General features: G+C 36.2%; 1 long non-coding RNA gene across 1 annotated transcript in view; it reads right to left on the bottom strand.

Annotated features, from left to right (window-relative positions):
* Window positions 1-443: 443 nt before the first annotated feature.
* Window positions 444-13,469, bottom strand: part of LOC110743817 — a 58,173-nt gene continuing 45,147 nt past the window's right edge. The window contains exon 3 of the long non-coding RNA XR_002523450.2: window positions 444-1,945. This is a non-coding gene — a long non-coding RNA (uncharacterized LOC110743817). The remainder of the gene's footprint in view (window positions 1,946-13,469) is intronic.

Raw genomic sequence — 13,469 nt, 5'->3', positions numbered from 1 at the left:
CTGCATGGGGAACGTCACGGAATAAAGTAGAGAAAAACAAACAAACAAACGAACAAAAAACAATGGCAGGATATAAAAGACACCCACGATTCTAACTTGACTTTTTAAAAGAGGAAAAGAATATGAAGAAAATGGATATGTAATATATTTATGTATATGTAAAAATATAGTGGTTTTTTTTTTTTTTTTTAAACTTAGTCTCACTGTGCTACCCAGGCTGGGGTGCAATGGCACGATCTCGGCTCACTGCAACCTCTGCCTCCCGGCTTCAAGCAATTGTCTTGCCTCAGCCTCCCGAGTAGCTGGGATTACAGGCACGCACCACCACGCCTGGCTAATTTTTGTATTTTTAGTAGAGACAGAGTTTATCCATGTTGGCAAGGCTGGTCTTGAACTCCTGACCTCAGGTGATCCACCCAACCCAGCTTCCCAAAGTGCTGTGATTACAGGAATGAGCCACTGTGCCTGGCCAAAAATGTACTTAAAAAAAAATCACTAAGTGATCCTCAACACCTAGTCTGTCACAGTGCCTGGTCGCCTACTTGGCATCTACTGAATTAATTATTGAATACAAGAAAATATTAATAGTGGTTATGGCTGAGCAGTGGAGTAGTTGATGACTTCATATTTCTTCTTTATGTTCTTTGTGTATTTTCCAAGCTTTATATTCTGAACATATATTATTTGGCATCTCAAGAAGAAGTTGCAGTTAAAATAAAATTAAACAACAGTTGGTCTTCAACTGTCCTCTACCTTGCAAAAGTGACTCTTGAGAAGTGTTTTGCTACTGTATCAACTAGAGATTATTTTTAGAAAGAAAAATATTTAGAAAAAAATTCCTAAATTAAAACTGAACTCTTCTAATTAATCAACCTGAGAACTTGGCCGCTCAATACCAATGGTGTAGGTCACCTGAAAAGCAAACAGAATAATTGTAACTGCTTTAGGAGTCTTTGAAGTTATAGATTAAGCCAGTGGGAAATTAGCCAGATTGCCATTATAGCTGAAAAGTGCCGGAAGGCCTCAGCAGCCAGTATAATTATGCAAGCTTTGTGAGCCTTGAAAATTTTGTGATTGTAATGCGTGCTCTTAGCCTTCATAAAGTTCTCCACCAACCTGCATTCTTTAAACTGCTGTCTGGCCCAAGGCTGAGCGATAAATTAGGAGAGAAAAACAAATATCATAGCAAACCTTTCCTTCATATCAGGAGTTTCTTTACCCTTTGTGTTCCTAAAGGCTGCTGGGGTAGACATGCACTTCACCCTTTAGGGATGACAGTGGTGTGGAGACACTGCCCTTCCCGTGAGGCTTATCTTACAGGGCAGACACAGGCACCACACAGCTGTGTCTAATTATGGCTGGAAGTTCCATCTAAAAAGAGGCCACCTGGGTGTAGACAGGGGTCACTGATAAGATTAGGGACTCGTCATAGTCTAGTAAAAATTCAGGGCAGTGTTCAGAGGTGTGGGAGAGGTGAGTCCCAAATGATGCTTTGATAATCGCCGTAAGTAGATACGTTTGGGGCCCTCTTGAAAATGAATGCTGCTCTAAACTCAAATGCTGCCCAGATGTGAACTGGGAAAGAAAGAAAGGACTGCTATGGTGTGAACACGGACCTTTATTTAAGTCGTGAAATAATTAAGAGTAGGGTGCAAACAGCAGAGACATAGAATCAAAATGTCTTTACATTCGTACAAGGGCAGAACCGTAAGTGAAGAACAAAAGATGACCTCAGAAAAAAAGACTTTTGTTTCCATTTGAAGGTTCTTCCTCGGAGGGTAACAAGACTCCAGGGAGAAGAAGACTTGGCTAAGAAGAAGTGTATTCCATCAAACTCAAGGAGTAAAATTTGTCTTATGTGTGACCTTTGATTCTTCTGCAGATTCCTTGCCAAAGACAGCATTTCAGACAAGGAGCATCTGGTTTGGAATATCTGAAAAAAATACTGTGTAGAGGACAGTGGCCTTAAAATTTGAGGGGCAGAAATCACGTTAAGAATTTAGTAAAAACTATTGATTCCTACCCCCAGGCAACTGTTTCCATTCACACAAAATGCATTATTCAGGGGGTTCAGACGTTACCCTGACACGCTACTAAGGCACTCAGATCCATGAGCCCTAGTTTAATAATCACTGATGTAGAAGTCGATGACAAGTTATTTCTAAAATGTTTTATCCTAGGAGCTAAAGGAAATTCTCAAATCTCTCAACTACCTTAGCTTGATTCTTTAGGAGAAAGATAGAATCTATGTTTTGCTGATAGGAACACCAAATGTAGATGAAAGATTGTTTGGCAGTGATTCAAGTCTGAGAAATGCAGCCATCTATTTATAATCCTATGTTCGAAAGGCTATTGTTCCCTTCCAATCTACTAGTTGGTTTGTAAAATGATTAAGGAACTTTTAGAATTGGTGGAATATGTCTGTGGAGACAAGAATATTAATTTCCACCAAAGAAACCTAGGGATGCTGTTTCCTAATGTTTTGATATATCATCACATAGTGTAAACACAAAGCTGCACAATTCTAAAATCCTTTCTTTAATTAAAATTAATAACTGAAAATATTCTCAGTATTACAAAAGGAGCAATTATTTTAAAACAGTTGATGTATTCACATTTAAGTTTAGTATTTGTATGAAAAAGATAAAGTACTGTCAACTATTAAAAAAACAAAATATCTAAAAGAATTTTTAAAACTCCATTGATAGGACTTTCAAAAATAATGTGAATCACAAGTTGATACTCGAATATAAATATTTCCATAATCCCAGTGCAAATTTTAAAAATAATATCTTTATTCTGCTTTCTTCACTGCATTCAACTGTCTTCCTTTATGCTAGTTAGAGATAAATGCCCTTAGCAACTTTCCTAAAACTTCTCTATGAGCATTCTCCACTATCCCCAAAGGAACTGTAGAGTTTACAGAACATCTATTTAACCTTGGAATCTGACTTATTTTATGCATATGTGTACACACACATACACATATACACACATTTTTATTGATATTACCATTCAGTTTCATCATACTATTTATCATTTAATTCTCTGGACATTTCATTTTGCTCCATAGAGACTTGGAGAAGAGAAAAAGTTCTTGAATATGTAAATCAGCTTGGTGTTTTAAGAGAAAGATAGAGTCTGTTTTTTTCCAGATAGGACCTTTTTTTTACAGACAGACACCTAGGCAAAGAGAAGTCAAATGTTAATGACGGTTATTTGGTAGCAACTCAAGACCAAGAAATGAGTATTGTCAGATGAGGGTGTTTCCCCTGTCCAGGTTCTCTTTTCAAGACTAGTTCCTTCCTTAAGCTGATGAGCATGTCAGCTGCTGAATGTTGATAGTTGAGTCATGTGTTGAGTTGTCCAAGATGATGGCGCATCCCAGGGGTCAGCTTTGGCAAATGATTGACTGAGGCAAGGACATAAAGGCCCAGACCCCCTCCCTCTTTTTGTAATAACTCCAAAGGGTCACTCAGCCCGAGAGCTGCCCATAGAATCAGCTGAAGCCTCAACTTCAATTGGAATTTGTTTGCTTTCCATGGTCCAACCCAATTTCTCTCACCTTTGGGGGGATTTATATACAATTGACATTTATATAACTGTTTTTTAACAGCTTTTTAAAGGTATAATTGATGTACAGATAACTGCACCTGTTTAATGTGTGCAGTTTGATGACTTTGAACATATGCACACACCCATGATACCATCCTCTCAATCAAGGAAACAGATATATCCAACACCTCCCAAAGTTCCCTTGTGTTGTTTGTGTTGTTTATTTTCGGGTGGATGGGGAGGAGGGAGGTTGATAAGAATATGTAGCAGACGATCTATCCACCTCACAAATTTTGAAATGTACCATATCACCTTGTTCATGACAGGTACTATGTTGTACAGCAGATCTCTAGAATTTATTCTAGAGATGAAACTTCATACCCATTGAACATCATTTATGTGTCTTTATCTTAACCAATGTATAGCATGGTTAAATGGACCTAAAGACTTTATTTAGATTTCAGTGTTTCTCACTGGTGTTACTTTGTTCTTCCAAGATCTAATCTAGGATATCACATTGCATTTAGTCATCCTGTCTCTTTAGTCTCCTCTAATCTGTGATGATTTCTCAGGTTTTCTTTGTTTTTAATGAACTCAACAATTTTAAAGAGCTATGGCCGAGTATTTTGTAGTACTTTTCTCAATTTGTGTTTAATATTTCCTCATAATCAGTCTGGGGTTAATCAATGGAACAAAATTACCTCCGAGGGGAAGTGCTCTTCTCGCTGGATCTTCTGAGGGGTACATGATATCTGCAGAACTTACCAGTGGTGACATTGACCTTGGTCATTTGCTGAAACTAGTATCTGCCAGGTTTTTCCACTATGGAATTACTGTTTCTCCATGTTTTAGCTCTCTCCTGAAAGCACCTCCCAGTAAAATTCCCATATACAGCTCTCAATCTCAGAGAATGTTTCTACAGGACCTAAATTAAGTATATTGCAACATCTATTCATCTTTCTTCAACCAATATCCTCAAAACACAAAATTGTTGAATAAGTGAGCCACTGAAATTCAATTTTGCTAACAAATATAGAATAGGAAAAATGTAATTACAATTAATATTAATTTTGTAGTCATCCTAATGTTACACAAGAATTATACATTTTTACAAAGTTTACCAGCTAAGTTATTTTCATGGAATAGCTTTAGTTCAAGGAGCTTATAGAAATAACCATATATATTAAATAGTCATATTCATATTATCATTTACATTTATGTTGATCCTGGTGGTGGTCTAATGCACAAAATGCATGCAACTTCTATTATATATAGAACCTGCCCAAGGATCTACATTTTTATGTTCACTATTGTCCAAACTACTAATTAACTACATTAGAAATTCACACATTCCACTCTGAATCCTTTTGAACCAATCAGTGAAATCACATTTTACGAAAATCACTATCATTAGTAGAATTTGCAGTGAACATTACTGGATACGACATTCATGTCTTTGCCGCATCAAGATTTCCACTGGAAAAAATCTCTGATAAAGCTCACCTAACTGTATAAAATTGCTGTCACTTCAATTTCAATGACTGTTCCTTTATATTCAGTAAAGAAATATTTATTCAAGGAGAATAAAGCTAGTAATTTTTTTTCTCAACTTTCTTTATACAAACCAAATGTTTCTTAAGAAAAGCCCTCAAATTCTCCCTGGCTTATCACATACATTGTGCTGTGTGAATATATCTGTCAAACTTTGAGTTATATGATAAACTCACTATTTTCTTCTCATAACTAAATTATCTGTTCTGATTGTGAAGAAAGTGACGCTTTTTAAAACATATTTTAGAAAGGCAGCAGTATCTAGTCTCAAAAACAAGCTACCTTCTATTTAAAAAAAAAAAAAGAGAGAGAGAGAGAGAGAACACTATGGCTGGGCATGGTGGCTCATGCCTATAATCCCAGCACTTTGGGAAGTCGAGGCAGGCAGATCAAGAGGTCAACAGATCAAGACCATCCTGGCCAATGTGGAGAAACCCTGTCTCTACTAACAATATAAAAATTAGCTGGATGTGGGTGGTGCATGCCTGTAATCCCAGCTACTCGGGAGGCTGAGGCAGGAGAATCACTTGAACCCGGGAGGCGGAGGTTGTAGTGAGTCGAGATCGCACCACTGCACTCCAGTCTGGCAACAGAGAGAGCCTCCATCTCAAATAAATAAATAAACAAATAACTGTACTTGGTACTTTTTCTTCCAAAAAAAAAAAAAAAACTCAGGAAAGGTGATGATTTAGATTACAAGCTTTGATGACGTTTACTGCAATCACCTCAGAAGACAAAACATCCTTCATTTTTGTAGGCAAAATCTTTGAGACAAGTGATGCTGGCGTAACATATCACGTGTGATCGTGATACCAGGTTATTCTTCCTTGACAGAGAACACAAATCCTCAGTTGTCTCCCCCCAGCATGGCAGGGTCATTATCACTATAAGTCGAGCCACATACATCAAGTTAAAATGAAAGTCTCTTTGGAGACTGTAACAGACTGGTTTCCTTCATAGTTCAATGGAATGGCCCAGGGAGCCACGTGGCTTTTGGCATCTCATTGATTTATTTGTGTCACTGCAGGAATGTTACCTTATCTGTGAGGACTATACTAAAGACTAAAAATATTACTCTTCCCCAGCACTGCTCTCTGTATCCCCTTTCTTGCTTAATATTTTTCTCTACAGCACTCATTGCTATGCTGATGGATTCTATTTTGCTTGTTTTTAAAATATCTGTCTCTTTGTTCTAGAATGACACCTACATGAGGACAGAGACTTCCTCCTTTTGTTCATGCTATATCTGTAGTGCCTGGAACAGTGAATGACACATATAGATATTTCATGAGTTTTAAATAAATACGTGGATAAATATGTTTGTTTAACAAATCTGTGTGGATTGCTTGCTAACCTTTATCCATAGAGGAAAAAGCAGATATAAACAATTGTAGTTACCTTCTTCCAAATGATTTTTTGGACATTATACTACAAAGAACATTCTCTACTATATATCAAATACCTTATTCTCCTCTCCATCTCCTTCCCTACATTAACCGCTAATAAAATGGCTGTATCTTTGTCAGACTCCTTTGGCCATAGCATACAAAACAGCAAATTAATTTCTACAATTCAATAAGGTGATTCTTTGGAGGTCCATTTTTTTTAGCAAGATTCATCACCTATAAATATAATAATCCTTGAGCTTTCCTTTTTCACAGCTAAGATTTACTACTATTTCAAAGACTATAAATGTATGCATTTCTACCTAATATAATTGTGTTAACTATTACCAGAGAGTAGCTTATGCCCTCCAGGGTCACATTATAGTTTAAATAGCTTGCCTCATTCATTATTTTTCCAACTTGGTGTATCTCATTGGATATGTTGAAGGTACTTCTATTTGATATTAATTCTTCCAACCCTAAAAATGACAGTAAATGATTGAAAGTCATAAGCATTTCTTTGTAAGCTTTTCTAAATAGAAAGTTTGTATGTGTAATAGGATATATTCTAGAAAAGTGCATGCTATCAGGACTTTAAAAGATCGGTATGAAAAAGTCAAAGAATTATATCCCCCGTAAACAAGATTGCTAGTTGGTTTATGTAGAAAAATATTGCAGTAATATGCATCATCTTCCTGACTCTGTAGGCCAGTTTTGACCAGAGTATTTATATCTGAAAGGTGCCTTTCAAGTTAGACAAATGGTACAGCACAGCACCACACCACACCAATTTCATTCCCTCACCGTTACTGATGCTGTGCTTAATGTAGTCACTTACCCAAACTATCAACTTCTGCCATTTTTTAAAAACTATGCTTTGAGGACTCTCTTCAGGAAATGTGAAACTAGTGAACTTGCCTTTATGTATAACCTTGTCAGCCCCCCCAAAAAAATGATATGTCACAGGTAATAAAATAGGGCTCATGGTTAAAGGAAGTTGAAGCAACAGACTTGTTCATCATTTGTGCCATTTTGCTGGTTACAGGCTGTGGCAACTGGTTCCATATATATATATGGAATATATATACACACACACACACACACACACACACACCACACACACATATACATTCCCTGGCTGTATCTTTCCAATGGTACTTATATATATGTATATGTGTGTGTGTGTATACACACATATACACACACACACATACACATTCCCTGACTGTATCTTTCCAATGGTATTATGAAGATAGCCTTCAGGTTAAGACAACAGAAATATTCATCCTGTGACATCAATGACAGTCATCACCTAGAGAGACAAACAGCAGGTCTGGATAAGTCCCTGCTGGAAATGTCTATCTTTTGGTTCAGTGGATTACATTTAGTTGACTTGTTCCCAAAAGTGCCATGCTGTCTTCTTCCCCTTCCAGGTTCAATAGCTTATTATTCCAAGTAGACATTCTTATTACAGGAAACTTTCCATTCAAGGAGACTCCAATTTATGGCCATTTACTTTTCATGTGTTTTGCATCACTTTTCTTGTCACTTTTCTTCACTGTCAAAGATGAAATGGGGACAAAGCCCGCCCTTTTTGACTAAGACAACTCTGTCCACTCATTCACAAGACAAGGAGGGTGGAATCCATTTCACATTGTTTGAAAGTGGTGTCTTTTCCTTGTCAATCCAATCTTCTTGTTCTTGTAGTGAGATGACCACATTAAATATAGCCTGGATTTTTAGTAGATTGACAAGTCCTGAACATGGAGTTATAACTACCTTCATTGTAGGGTTATAACAGTCAACATTAAAGTGAAATATTTTATAGCTGGGAAAAAAATTGACTTTTACTGTAGAAAGGTCTATTAAAAGTCCTGATACTCTAAATTTCTCCTATAATTAATAAATGTTACTGTTTGAAAAACAGTCTCAATTAAGAACTTACTGGAGGAAATAATTATGAAACTATTAATACAAGAGTAAAAATTTCAGCTAGTTTGCACAAAACACATGAATTATTTGTCCCATGAATTTCCTAAAAATTATGTCTTTAAAATATTGAGGCTTAACTTTGAGGTGTATTTTAAAAATATTCTCATGTATCAGGGAAGTGTCAAGGAAGTTTAATAATCTATTTAATAATGTCTCTTTCCATGTTTCATCAGTAGCAATGAAAATAAATACTAGAATATTCATTCCCTCACGTGGGAGTATTATTTCTCATAGGTTCCCCTAGTTCATGCATTCTTGATTGTCCCACATATGTTATGCAATTAACGAATATTTGGTGAATACATGAATGCACATACATTTTTCTAATGTCCTTTTATCCACTATTTTGTTTCTCTTTCTTACTGTCACTCCTTTATTCAACCAATATTTAGCAAGCACTTAGTGTGTCCTAAGATCCTTTCTAAACAATTAAGACATTTCAGTAAATAGTGTAGCAAATGATCCCTGCCTCATGAACATAGTCTAGGAGCCACTTTTGATGATATAAATTCGAATGACTTGTCAACACGTGTTTTCATTGCCATATATTTTTCTCTGTAAAGGAGGAGGAGAGTAGAGTGCATCTGGGTGGAATATTGTGAATCATATAGGATCTATTATAATCAAATATGGAACTATAACTGAAGAAAATATTTTAGGGATTACATAAGAAGAGATGATCATTTCTCATGTTTAAGTATTCTCTCGGTCATTGGCTACTATTTTTTTTTCCGGATATTCATAGGGTTGTTGGCTTTCCATGAATGCTATAAAACATTTTGGTTAGCCTACAGGTGCCCCTTACTTTTCTTTAAATATAGATTGGCTGCAATTGAACAATGCCATCTGGAGTAGCAAAGGGGGTCATTTTTAACACCTGAAAGCTTTTTCTCTGAGAAATGAGCAGTACTAAGCATCCTGTCAGGCATGTAGCTCAAGGTCCCTACCACCTTCCCCGAGAATTTCCCTGGAATAGGTTGGAGGAGGTGGGCGAGATTAAATAGGTGCAAGTGCCTTCCTTTTGCCAACATTCATTCCAGGATTCAGTGGGAAACTGCCTGGAAATGTGGAATCATACAGATTCAGATGCAAAATCAGGTTCAAAGACTTCAATATTCTGACCTATATTTTGTTCTTCCAATGAGTATCTTAACATTATGTTATTGTGATGATTAATTCAGATAATATACGTCACGTGGTGAGGATAATAACTAATATATGATTAAAATAGATAAAATATATCAGTTTTCCTATATTAACTTTCAACAACAGGATAAAGAAAACACACTTTATATTCATCCTATTAAAATGATGATAGCCACTGTTTGGAAACAAGAAAAATACATAAAAATATAAAGACAAGAAGAAAACTCTTCATTTTATACACCACAGATTTCTTTTTTTTTTTTTTTTCAAGTAGTTTGCTATTACAAAAATGTGTGGCAATGAACATCTCAGCAACTAGTCTTCATCTGTTTCTGCTTATGTCCACAGAATAAATTCCTAGACATAAAATTGAGTCATTTTTTAATGTCAATATTTAAAGTATTTTTCTGTATGTTTTTCTGTATGTTACTATATCCCTTTATGGAAAATCTTTATCAATTTACACTACAGCAATATGATAATTCCTAGATGATCTCACCCTATTGTCTCTTAACTATTTTCCATTTGATAAAATTGTACCCTTATGCTGTTTTTTAAAACATTACATCTGAATAATAATTCAGGCCACTTTGATTTTATTTCTATTTATTTGAATTACTTTAGGCTGAAGTAAGTGTTTTCTGACGGAGTTTAATTTTTTATAATTTACATATACTTATTTTTAATTTTGGTTTTTAATCACTTGTTTTAGTGAGTAGAAAACTTATTCTCCAATTTATCTTTCACTTTTGTTTATATGATTTTTGATAAATACTCTAATTTTTTGATGGTGGTCGGCTTTAACGTTTCTTTTGATTTCTTCAATTATACTTAATCTGTAGAAGTTTTCTGTATGAGATTAAATACATTTTATGCTATATTTTCCTCGGTTTTATTTTTACTTTTTAAAATCCTTTTATATTTAACTACTTAATCTCTTTAATTTTGTGCTATTAGAGAGCCTATATGTGTTTAACACATGGTGATTACCAGGTGATCGCCATGTTTGACACTATTTAATTATTATCATTATCATGAGGTTCTTTTAATTTCTTTACAGTAAGTATGCAACTCGGATGGCAGGAAAAGTATTTGGTTGTAGAAGGAGTCTCCAATCCCCAGGATGTGGACTGGTACAGGTCTCTGGTCTATTAGGAACTGGGCCACACAGCAGGAGGTGAGTGGTAGACAACGGAAACTTCATCTGTATTTACAGCCTCTCCCCATCACTCACATTACCGCGTGAGCACTGCCTCCTGTCAGATCAGCGGCAGCATTAGATTCTCATAAAAGCGTGAACCCTATTGCGAAATGCGCATGTGAGGGATCTAGGTTGTATGCTCCTTATGACAATATAACTAATGCCTGATGATCTGAAGTGGGACAGTGTCATTCGGAAACCATCATCCCCAACACCCCTGGTCCATGGAAAAATTATCTTCCCCAAAAAGAGGTCCCTGGTGCCAAAAAGGCCAGGACCACTGACTTACATGATTTGTCCCTCACATATTGAAATTGTCTTTTAGTAGCAATTCATACGTTAGAGAAAAAAACACAAGGCCGGCTTGAATTGTATTCTGCTTTTAGTGTTTTGTTTTTGTGAATGTGAACAGACATTTAGAGAAGATTTTCTTCTCACTTCTAATGAAAGGACATAGGGGTATCTCAAGATTTTTTTTTTTCTGAATCTTAATGAAGCATTTCAATTAGTGTAGTTTCAGTTAGATATATTTTTCGTCTATTCTGAAAATTCTTCTTCGGTTATGTCCTTGAGTATTGTTTCTGTTTTAAAAGTTGTATTCTCCTTGAGCTTCTTCAGATCCTCTTATAATTCGAAGATTGGCTTTCCATTATTTCTTTATCACGTCTGAACTCTATCCTTTTCCCTTCCTTTGGGAGCACTTCTCCTATTCATCATACTCACTGATGTCATCTCCCAACCTATCTTATTTAGCTGTTTTCTGCCTTGGATTCACCTTTAGGTTCTGCTACTGGATGTTTAGTTTTTCCATGTATCTCTCTTTGCTCTTAATCATTGTGGTGGGTTGAGTTGTCTACCCAAAAAGGTTAAGTCCAAGTCCTAACTCCCAGTACTGCTGAATAAGACCTTATTTGGAAAGAATCTTTGCAGCTGTAATAAAGTTGAAAATTTCAAGATGACATTATTCTGAATTTAGGGCTGGGCCCAAATCCAATTACTGGTATGTTCTGAAAAGTAAGGAGAGTGAGATTTGAGACACAGTGACACACAGCAGAAGACTGTGCAAAGAAAGAGGTAGAAATGTAAAGCAAGGAACACCAAGGATCTCTGGCAACCACTGGAAGATAGGAGAAGGACAGAGCACAGATTCTCCTGCAGAGCCTCCAAAAAAGACCCAACACTCCCAGCACCTTGATTTAGGGCTTCTAACCTCCCAAACTGCGAGGGAATAAACTTACGTTGCTTTCAACTGGTAAATTTGTGGTTATTTGTTATGGCAGCCCTAGGCAACACTTTCCATTAATTTCATTTTTTAAAATTTATTTTCATCTACTATGTAGTAAGTGACAATTCTTTCAAGAGTTAGGTGTTAAGCTGTCAGTACTAAACCCTAATGTTATTTTCTTTTTTTTCCTAATTTCCCTATTTTTTGTTGATTTTTTTTTCTTTCAAAGGTATTTTAGTGGACAATAAGGAAGTTTTCACTGGGGATGCTAGCCAAATACCATTTTAAACAAAATGTTTACTTATATTCATAAACAGATGTGTACATAATTATACATCAAAGATACAATTAAGATCAAATCACATTGAAAGGACATGAGGAAAAGAAAATCTAACACCCTGCATTATAATTGATAATATCAATTGTTAGAATGATCCTTTATATCTTCAAGAAGAAAATCATATTGGAAATGTGTATCTTTTCCCAGTAACAGAAAATTCATAAAGGCTGCCTTCCTTTGGATTTTCTCAGAAGCAAACCCTGAAGCAAGGGTTAGAATACAGTTAGTTTATTTTGGAGTGATCCCAGAAAACACCAATAAAAGAGTGAGGAAGTGAGACCAGGATGGGAAGTCAGCCAGTACGGGTTGTTATCAGGCAATAATACCACTGCAGCTATCTGGAGCTTAGCCGTGCTGAGAAACTCTAGGCACTAGTGCAAACCATGATATTCCACTCCAGGGATGGAGCTGAAGTATTTATATACCAACTGCTTTCTGTCATTAGGCCTGTCCTTAGAGGCAGGGATGACAATGTTCCCTGGGCATTTGTGCTAACTGGGTGGCATTTGTGCTAACTGGGTATCTAGAGGACTGAGAAATGACTTAGGGAAATAAATATGTGTTGTCAGTTGGAAAGTAGAACAGGATACTGCATAGTGGTAGAGAGCATGGAAGGGCACCCATCACATCTACTGCAGTGGTGTTAAAATACAGGGTTTCTCTCAAAATACCGGAAATCCTAAGATTAGCCATTGCTAGCATTATTTCCAAATAGACACAGCACTGACATGTTCTCTTGACCTTTCTATCATGCTTCCTAGTTGGCTGTAACAGCTCCAAACCTTGTGTTCTTTTCACTTCAATCAAAGAAGAAAGAGGAAGGATGTTCAGCAGAGGTTTTCTCGGCACGAGTTATCCTTTCATCAGAAGGGGAAAATCTTCCCCAGAATCCCCCCAGCTGACTTCTTAATACCTCATTGGTCTGATAGAAAAAAGGAATGGGCCTATTCTCCATCAGATCAAGAACTTTTCACTTAATATATGAACAAAACTGAAGTTTGATAACACAGAAGACACGGGGAATAAAGAAGGTTTGTGGAAGCAGCAGCCTAGTCTCTTACAAAATATAAAAGA

Source organism: Papio anubis, chromosome 7 (genome assembly GCF_008728515.1).
Source record: "Papio anubis isolate 15944 chromosome 7, Panubis1.0, whole genome shotgun sequence".
NCBI lineage: Eukaryota > Metazoa > Chordata > Mammalia > Primates > Cercopithecidae > Papio > Papio anubis.
Note: the sequence above shows the minus strand (reverse complement) of the source record. Positions and strands in the feature narration are given on the sequence as shown.